The sequence below is a fragment of the Lagenorhynchus albirostris genome, chromosome 9, assembly GCF_949774975.1.
Source record: "Lagenorhynchus albirostris chromosome 9, mLagAlb1.1, whole genome shotgun sequence".
Classification (NCBI taxonomy): Eukaryota; Metazoa; Chordata; class Mammalia; order Artiodactyla; family Delphinidae; genus Lagenorhynchus; species Lagenorhynchus albirostris.
Genome location: NC_083103.1, coordinates 78564649 through 78573364, shown reverse-complemented (window position 1 = coordinate 78573364; position 8716 = coordinate 78564649).

The following is an 8716-nucleotide window of genomic DNA, read 5'->3' as shown; positions in this document are numbered from 1 at the left end:
GCAGGGACGTTTCCACAGCAACCGTTGGGGATTACAGGATCCTAGAAGCAAGTAGCTCAATCATCGCACTTCCCTGTGGGACTGTGAGGCTTGAGTGAGAGCCCACTTTGAGGGCCCAAGGGTGATTTTATGGCATCTCTCCTTTCTTAAAAAAAAGAAACAGATCTGGACAGCAGTCAACATGGTAAAATCAGATTTTGCTCAAGAGCTATTGCAATAGGGGGAGAGAGAATTGGTATAGAACTAGGCTTGATTCTGAATACAGCATGGACAAGGGGGGATTTATAGCCAAAGAGCAGTGTGGACGTCAGTGGATAGAAAATTATTAAAAGGAAGCATTAAGGTTGAGGGAGATTCTGGTTAAATTGACTTGACAGGATTCTTGCTGAAGGCTGACCAAGGCAATCAAATACCTAGAGATATCGAGGGTAGGGTGTTCTGCTAACCTGACTTTTAGAAGATTCTTGTTACAACTGGACAAGGCAGGCCCAAAAAGAATGGACGCCAAGGTTGAGGCCTAGAGGGCTTAGTGGGGTCTGACTAGAGTTGGTCAAAGAGGGCCCTTTATCATCTTTCACAGCCAGTAGACAGAACATTTGCCTTGATTCTCAAGAATTGCAATATGGCTCCCTTGCACCAGGCTGCAACAGCATTGTTCCAGTCTGCCCAATTTTAGCCAACAGTGACAATCAATTTTACCAGCAATGGTGGTGGTGGCAGCAGACTAGCAGTGAGAGACAAATTCTGACCTCAGACAGCATCTTTTTGGAGCAGCTGGGTGAGGAGGGAGATGGTTCTCTCAGCTCCTTCATCTTCATGAAACCCCTCCCAGTGAGATAGTAATATCTGTGAATGTCTTAATGACCGCTGCAGAGGAGTTCCTTTAGGGGAAAATCATAAAATGGAAATAAGAATTCTGTCCTTTAAGAAAAAAAAGTGAAGAGGAATCTTAGATAATTAAATGAAATATTTGCAAAGTGCTCCACTAATGAAAACTATACAACAATACTTGGGCCTTTGAATTCAGGCAGAAAAAGCAAGATAGAGCAAATATTGTACCCATGGGATACCCAAACGATACTGCATCTAGTATTAAGGTAAGGGGTGAATTTTCCAGGCAAGCAGAAGGATGATAAGAGCACTGAGACTAGGAGAATAAATCTAAACTGTGCCCATGTGTTTTTACAGTCTTAGGAAGCCTGGAATGCCACACATTACACAAGCAAAGGCAAGGAGAAGGGGTCTACCACTTAACAGAACACCTTCCACATTCTAACCTTTATGATCTGTACTTTACCAGTAAGTAACTTCCCCAAGGTCACAGAGCTGGTGAACTGTGGAAACAAAAGTTGAACGAAAGTCAATCTGGTTACAAATTATTCCATGTAGTAGTTTCAGTTTTCCCTCCTGCCTCCACTGGACCATGTCATAACATATCAAGTGTGATTTCATTTCTTAATTAATCTCCTTCCAGCTGGAGATTTCCATGGTAAAATCTAAAAGGATACCATGTGAAGTAAAGACCTGGTGAGGACTGTAGGGTAAGAACATGTGGCATCAGACCTTCGGTGCCATGGGAAGTCTTCTTCCCTAGTCTCATGGGAATGTGGGAGATAATTGTACCAATTCTTATTCCTTGTGATATTTTCTGTCACTTAGGAGTGAGAACTTCTAGAATGTGTGAATGTGTTCAGGCCTGGGGACACTGGAGCATAATGAATGAAGACTACCAGAACTCTAGGGTCAGACTGATGAGGGTTCAGCAGACTTTTCCACATCTCACCTGTGCTGTGATCTTGGGTTACTTACTTAACCTTTTTGAGCATCAACTTCCTACTATTTTTTAAATGGGATCAAATCCCATTTTCTACCACCTGAGTCTTGTAAGGATTAAATGCACAAAGTATACAAAGTCTCAGAGAGTGCACCCAGCACACAGTAGGTATTCACTAACTGTCAATTATCATGTGAAAATGATTGACTAAGGAGTAAATAAAATATGATGAGATGGTATGGGGTGGAGCTTCCTCAACATGACACATCAAATGATGAATGCTTCTGATCAAAGACCATTGGCAAGATTTGCTTAAAAGAGTTAGAAAAGAAACTCAACCTCAAAATGAGTTGAAAATTTGAAACAGAACCAAATTAAGTTGGACTTCTGAGCATTAAAGAACATTCTATAGTTGATATTAAGATGGAACGTATGGTATAGGAAGGAATGTAGCATGAGGGCTTCCACACTGTCAGCAGTGAAGAACACCAAGAATAAGAATGGACTGGAGATTATTTAACTATTTAAGGGAAAAGTCAGCAGTCAGCACATGCCCTTACACATTAGAGCTCTCTAGCATGAGCAATTATCCCAAAGATTGTGGCAGCAGGGGAGTGAGGGACCAGAGGTTAGAAGTGGAGGACTAAGTACACCAACCTCCACTCCACCTCAATCAGAGTAAAACTGCTTTAATTTCATCTATGTGGAGGATATATACAAAGGATTTTGCTTGGGCAAAGTGTATAGCAATTAAAAAAACTAGTTACCAAGCACTATATTGAATAACCCCTAGATTTATTGTTGTATGAGTCTTTATTAAACCACAGTCACGGTTCCCTGAGTTCACCAGGGGTCCCCTTTCCTATCACCATGGCTACTGAGTGAGACTGGAAATCCCTGGCTGGAAGCACCAGAAGAACTGAGGTGACAGCCCCTCCACTCAGTGCGCATACTCCCTCACCTTGGCTGGGAAAAATGGCTTGTGTGCCACCTGTCCTAGAAAATACCTCCTTTCCTGACATCCCTTGCCTTTGCAGGCATCAGAAGTACTCTGTAAAAAAAAAGATTTAATTTCTCCTGAGAAATTCATTCACTTCCCCTTTTCTGCTTGTACTCATGTAATACTCCATTGAGATGAGGAAGTTGTGGTTAAACACTAAATTGACAGGGAGCAAACTAAATTCTTACCCATCATACATTGGAAGTCCACACGAGTCCATTACCTTGTACTTACTGTGTACAAGGTAATGTTGGGGTCACCAGTTTGAGGGCAGAGATTTGTAAAGCCCGTGGAATTCTGTGAAATTAAATGGGCTCGGAAGGAAAGAGGAGGAAGAGGAAGAATACAGCATGAACACTCCCTCTACTTTGCCTGTCGAGTTCATGCTCTCAGAAAAGGAGGCTGGATTGCTGAGAAGGGAGGAGAAACCCTCAGGTTTTTCCCAAAGGGTGGAAAGCAAACCACTGTAGGCACAGATGATTGTATGTAGTACAGGGATAATATTGAATGTGAAATCAAAATACTAATCATGTTTCCATGGATATTATTGCTTAGAATGAGGTTATTTTTGAAGCAATTGAATTTAAAAAAAAAGATTAAAAAAGGATATGGATATGTAGATCTGACAAACCTCCAAGAGGAGGAATGAAGGTTAATGCAGGTCAGGAACCACAGAGCCAGGCCAACTCTACTGTCTCCCCTTGCCCGAGTCTTCCAGGGGAACTAATGTCTGTCTTCTGTGCAATTGTAGCACTTTGTACAAATCTCTTATAGCACAAATTCAAGGTACCATGGAAAATGTACTGACCCATTTCTCCTGTCTCCACCTTAGATGACTGGAATACTGAAGATATTAAGTAAATATCTGTTGAATAGATGAATGCATATGTGAATGGATAATTAAATGCAATCTATCCCTGTGGATCAAATATGTTCAAGCCTATGGGGAAAATGTTGTTAAAAGTAGTAACAGGGCTTCCCTGGTGGCACAGTGGTTGAGAGTCCGCCTGCCGATGCAGCGGACATGGGTTCGTGCCTCGGTCTGGGAAGATCCCACATGCCGCGGAGCGGCTAGGCCCGTGAGCCATGGCCGCTGAGCCTGCGCGTCCGGAGCCTGTGTTCCACAACGGGAGAGGGCACAACAGTGAGAGGCCCGCGTACCACAAAAAAAAAAAAAAAAAAAGAAGAACCAAGCTCATCAGTGTGAAGGAATACAAGGTACAAGGGAATGGCCCAGTTCATGTGCAGCAGGGTTGTCAGATTTTCTACTGTTACTAATTTTTGCAAATGATTTTGCAATTATTTTGTGCAATTCCTTTCACTACTTCCCTCTCTAGGATGATAAGCATGTTAGTGAGTTAGAGAAAATAGGTTGCTCTGGTTGGTGGCGTGAAAACAGCCTGCAGGGGGTTAGTGCACCACGGCTAGCTGGGAAGGAGTCCGGGGAAAAATCTGGACCTGCTGAAGAGGCAAGAGATTTCTTCTTCCCTCTTTGTTTCCTGGTGCGCGAGGAGAGGGGATAAAGAGCGCTGCTTAAAGGAGCTCCAGAGACGCGCGCGAGCCGCGGCTAAAAGCGCGGACCCCAGAGACGGGCATGAGACGCTAAGGCTGCTGCTGCCGCCACCAAGAAGCCTGTGTGCGAGCACAGGTCACTATCCACACCCGCTTCCGGGGAGCCTGTGCAGCCCGCCACTGCCAGGGTCCCGGGATCCAGGGACAACTTCCCCGGGAGAACGCACGGCGCGCCTCAGGCTGGTGCAACGTCACTCCGGCCTCTGCTGCCACAGGTTCATCCAGCACTCCGTACCCCTCCCTCCCCCAGCTTGAGTGAGCCAGAGTCCCCGAAGCAGCTGCTCCTTTAACCCTGTCCTGTCTGAGCAAGAACGAACGCCCTCTGGCGACCTACAAGGAGAGGCAGGGCCAAATCCAAAGCTGAGCCCCCGGAGCTGTGAGAACAAAGAGAAAGGGAAATCCCTCCCAGCAGCCTCAGAAGCAGTGGATTAAAGCTCCACAATCAACTTGATGTACCCTGCATCTGTGGAATACATGAATAGACAACGAATCATCCCAAATTGAGGAGGTGGACCTTGAGAGTAAGATTTATGATTTTTTCCCCTTTTCCTCTATTGTGAGTGTGTATGTGTATGCTTCTGTGTGAGATTTTGTCTGTATAGCTTTGCTTCCACCATTTGTCCTAGGGTTCTATCCGTCCGTTTTTTTTTGTGTGTGTTTGTTTGTTTTTTCTTTAAAAAAATTTTTTTTCTTAATAATTATTTCTTATTTTAATAACTTTATTTTATCTTACTTTATTTTATTTTATCATCTTTCTTTTCTTTCTTTCTTTCTTTCTTTCTTTCTTTCTTTCTTTCTTTCTTTCTTTACTTCTACTTTTTCTCCATTTTATTCTGAGCTGTGTGGATGAAAGGCTCTAGGTGCTGCAGCCAGGAGTCAGTGCAGTGCCTCTGAGGTGGGAGAGCCAACTTCAGGACACTGGTCCACAAGAGACCTCCCAGCTCCACATAATATCAAATGGTGAAAGTCTCCCAGAGATCTCCATCTCAACACCAGCACCCAGCTTCACTCAACGACCAGCAAGCTACAGTGCTGGACACCCTATGCCAAACAACTAGCAAGACAAGAACACAATCCCACCCATTAGCAGAGAGGCTGCCTAAAATCATAATAAGTCCACAGACACCCCAAAACATACCACCAGGCGTGGACCTGCCCACCAGAAAGACAAGATCCAGCCTCATCCACCAGAACACAGGCACTAGTCCTCTCCACCAGGAAGCCTACACAACCCACTGAACCAACCTTACCCACTGGAGGCAGACACCAAAAACAACGGGAACTAAGAACCTGCAGCCTGCAAAAAGAAGACCCCAAACACAGAAAGATAAGCAAAACGAGAAGACAGGAAAACACGCAGCAGATGAAGGAGCAAGATAAAAATGCACCAGACCTAAAAAATGAAGAGGAAATAGGCAGTCTACCTGAAAAAGAATTCAGAATAATGATAGTAAAGATGATCCAAAATCTTGGAAATAGAACAGACAAAATGCAAGAAACATTTAACAAGGACTTAAAAGAAGTAAAGATGAAACAAACAACCATGAACAACACAATAAATGAAATTAAAAATACTCTAGATGGGATCAATAGCAGAATAACTGAGGCAGAAGAATGGATAAGTGACCTGGAAGATAAAATAGTGGAAATAACTACTGCAGAGCAGAATAAAGAGAGAAGAATGAAAAGAACTGAGGAGATTCTCAGAGACCTCTGGGACAACATTAAATGCACCAACATTCGAAATATAGGGGTTCCAGAATAAGAAGAGAAAAAGAAAGGGACTGAGAAAATATTTGAACAAATTATAGTTGAAAACTTCCCTAATATGGGAAAGAAAATAGTTAATCAAGTCCAGGAAGCACAGAGAGTCTCATACAGGATAAATCCAAGGAGAAATACGCCAAGACACATATTAATCAAACAGTCAAAAATTAAATACAAAGAAAACATATTAAAAGCAGCAAGGGAAAAACAACAAATAACACACAAAGGAATCCCCATAAGGTTAACAGCTGATCTTTCAGCACAAACTCTTCAAGCTAGAAGGGACTGGCAGGACATATTTAAAGTGATGAAGGAGAAAAACCTGCAACCAAGATTACTCTACCCAGAAAGGATCTCATTCAGATTTGATGGAGAAATTAAAATCTTTACAGACAAGCAAAAGCTGAGAGAGTTCAGCACCACCAAACCAGCTTTACAACAAATCCTAAAGGAACTTCTCTAGGCAAAAAACACAAGAGAAGGAAAAGGTCTACAATAACAAACCCAAAACAATTAAGAAAATGGGAATAGGAACATACATATCGATAATTACCTTAAATGGAAATGGATTAAATGCTCCCACCAAAAGACACAGATTGGCTGAATGGATACAAAAACAAGACCCATATATATGCTGTCTACAAGAGACCCACTTCAGACCTAGAGACACATACAGACTGAAAGTAAGGGGATGGAAAAAGATATTCCATGCAAATGGAAACCAAAAAGAAGCTGGAGTAGCAATTCTCATATCAGACAAAATAGACTTTAAAATAAAGACTATTAGAAGAAACAAAGAAGGACACTACATAATGATCAAGGGATCGATCCAAGAAGAAGATATAACAATTGTAAATATTTATGTACCCAACATAGGAGCACCTCAATACATAAGGCAAATACTAACAGCCATAAAAGGGGAAATCGACAGTAACACATTCATAGTAAGGGACTTTAATATCGTACTTTCACCATTGCACAGAACATCCAAAATGAAAATAAATAAGGAAACAAAGGCCTTAAAGGATACACTAAACAAGATAGACTTAATTGATATTTATTAGACATCCCATCCAAAAACAACAGAATACAAATTTTTCTCAAGTGCTCATGGAACACTCTCCAGGATATATCATATCTTGGGTCACAAATCAAGCCTCAGTAAATTTAAAAAACTTGAAATTGTATCAAGTATCTTTTCCGACCACAATGCTATGAGACTAGATATCAATTACAGGAAAAAATCTGTAAAAAATACAAACACATGGAGGCTAAACAATACACTACTTAATAATGAAGTGATCACTGAAGAAATCAAAGAGGAAATAAAAAAATACCTAGAAACAAATGACAATGGAGACACGACGACCCAAAACCTATGGGATGCAGCAAAAGCAGTTCTAAGAGGGAAGTTTATAGCGATACAATCCTACCTTAAGACAGGAAACATCTCGAATAAACAACCTAACCTTGCACCTAAAGCAATTAGAGAAAGAAGAAAAAATAAACCCCAAAGTTAGCAGAAGGAAAGAAATCATAAAAATCAGATCAGAAATAAATGAAAAAGAATGAAGGAAACGTTAGCAAAGATCAGTAAAACCAAAAGCTGATTCTTTGAGAAGATACAAAAAATTGATAAACCATTAGCCAGACTCATAAAAGAAAAAAAGGGAGAAGACTCAAATCAATATAATTAGAAATGAAAAAGGAGAAGTAACAACTGACACTGCAGAAATACAAAAGATCATGAGAGATTACTACAAGCAACTCTATGCCAATAAAATGGACAACCTGGAAAAATGCACAAATTCTTAGAAATGCACAATCTGCCAAGACTGAATCAGAAAGAAATAGAAAATATGAACAGACCAATCACAAGCACTGAAATTGAAACTGTGATTAAAAATCTTCCAACAAACAAAACCCCAGGACCAGATGGCTTCACAGGCGAATTCTATCAAACATTTAGAGAAGAGCTAACACCTATCCTTTTCAAACTCTTCCAAAATATAGCAGAGGGAGGAACACTCCCAAACTCATTCTATGAGGCCATCATCACCTTGATACCAAAACCAGACAAGGATGTCACAAAGAAAGAAAACTACAGGCCAATATCACTGATGAACATAGATGCAAAAATCCTCAACAAAATACTAGCAAACAGAATCCAACAACACATTAAAAGGATCATATACCATGATCAAGTGGGGTTTATTCCAGGAATGCAAGGATTCTTCAATGTACGCAAATCAATCAATGTGATACACCATATTAACGAATTGAAGGAGAAAAACCATATGATCATCTCAATAGATGCGGAAAAAGCTTTTGACAAAATTCAACACTGATTTATGATAAAAACCCTGCAGAAAGTAGGCATAGAGGGAACTTTCCTCAACATAATAAAGGCCATATATGACAAACCCACAGCCAACATCATCCTCAATGGTGAAAAACTGAAAGCATTTCCACTAAGATCAGGAACAAGACAAGATTGCCCACTCTCATCACTCTTATTCAACATAGTTTGGAAGTTTTAGCCACAGCAATCAGAGAAGAAAAGGAAATAAAAGAATCCAAATCGGAAAAGAAGAAGTGAAACT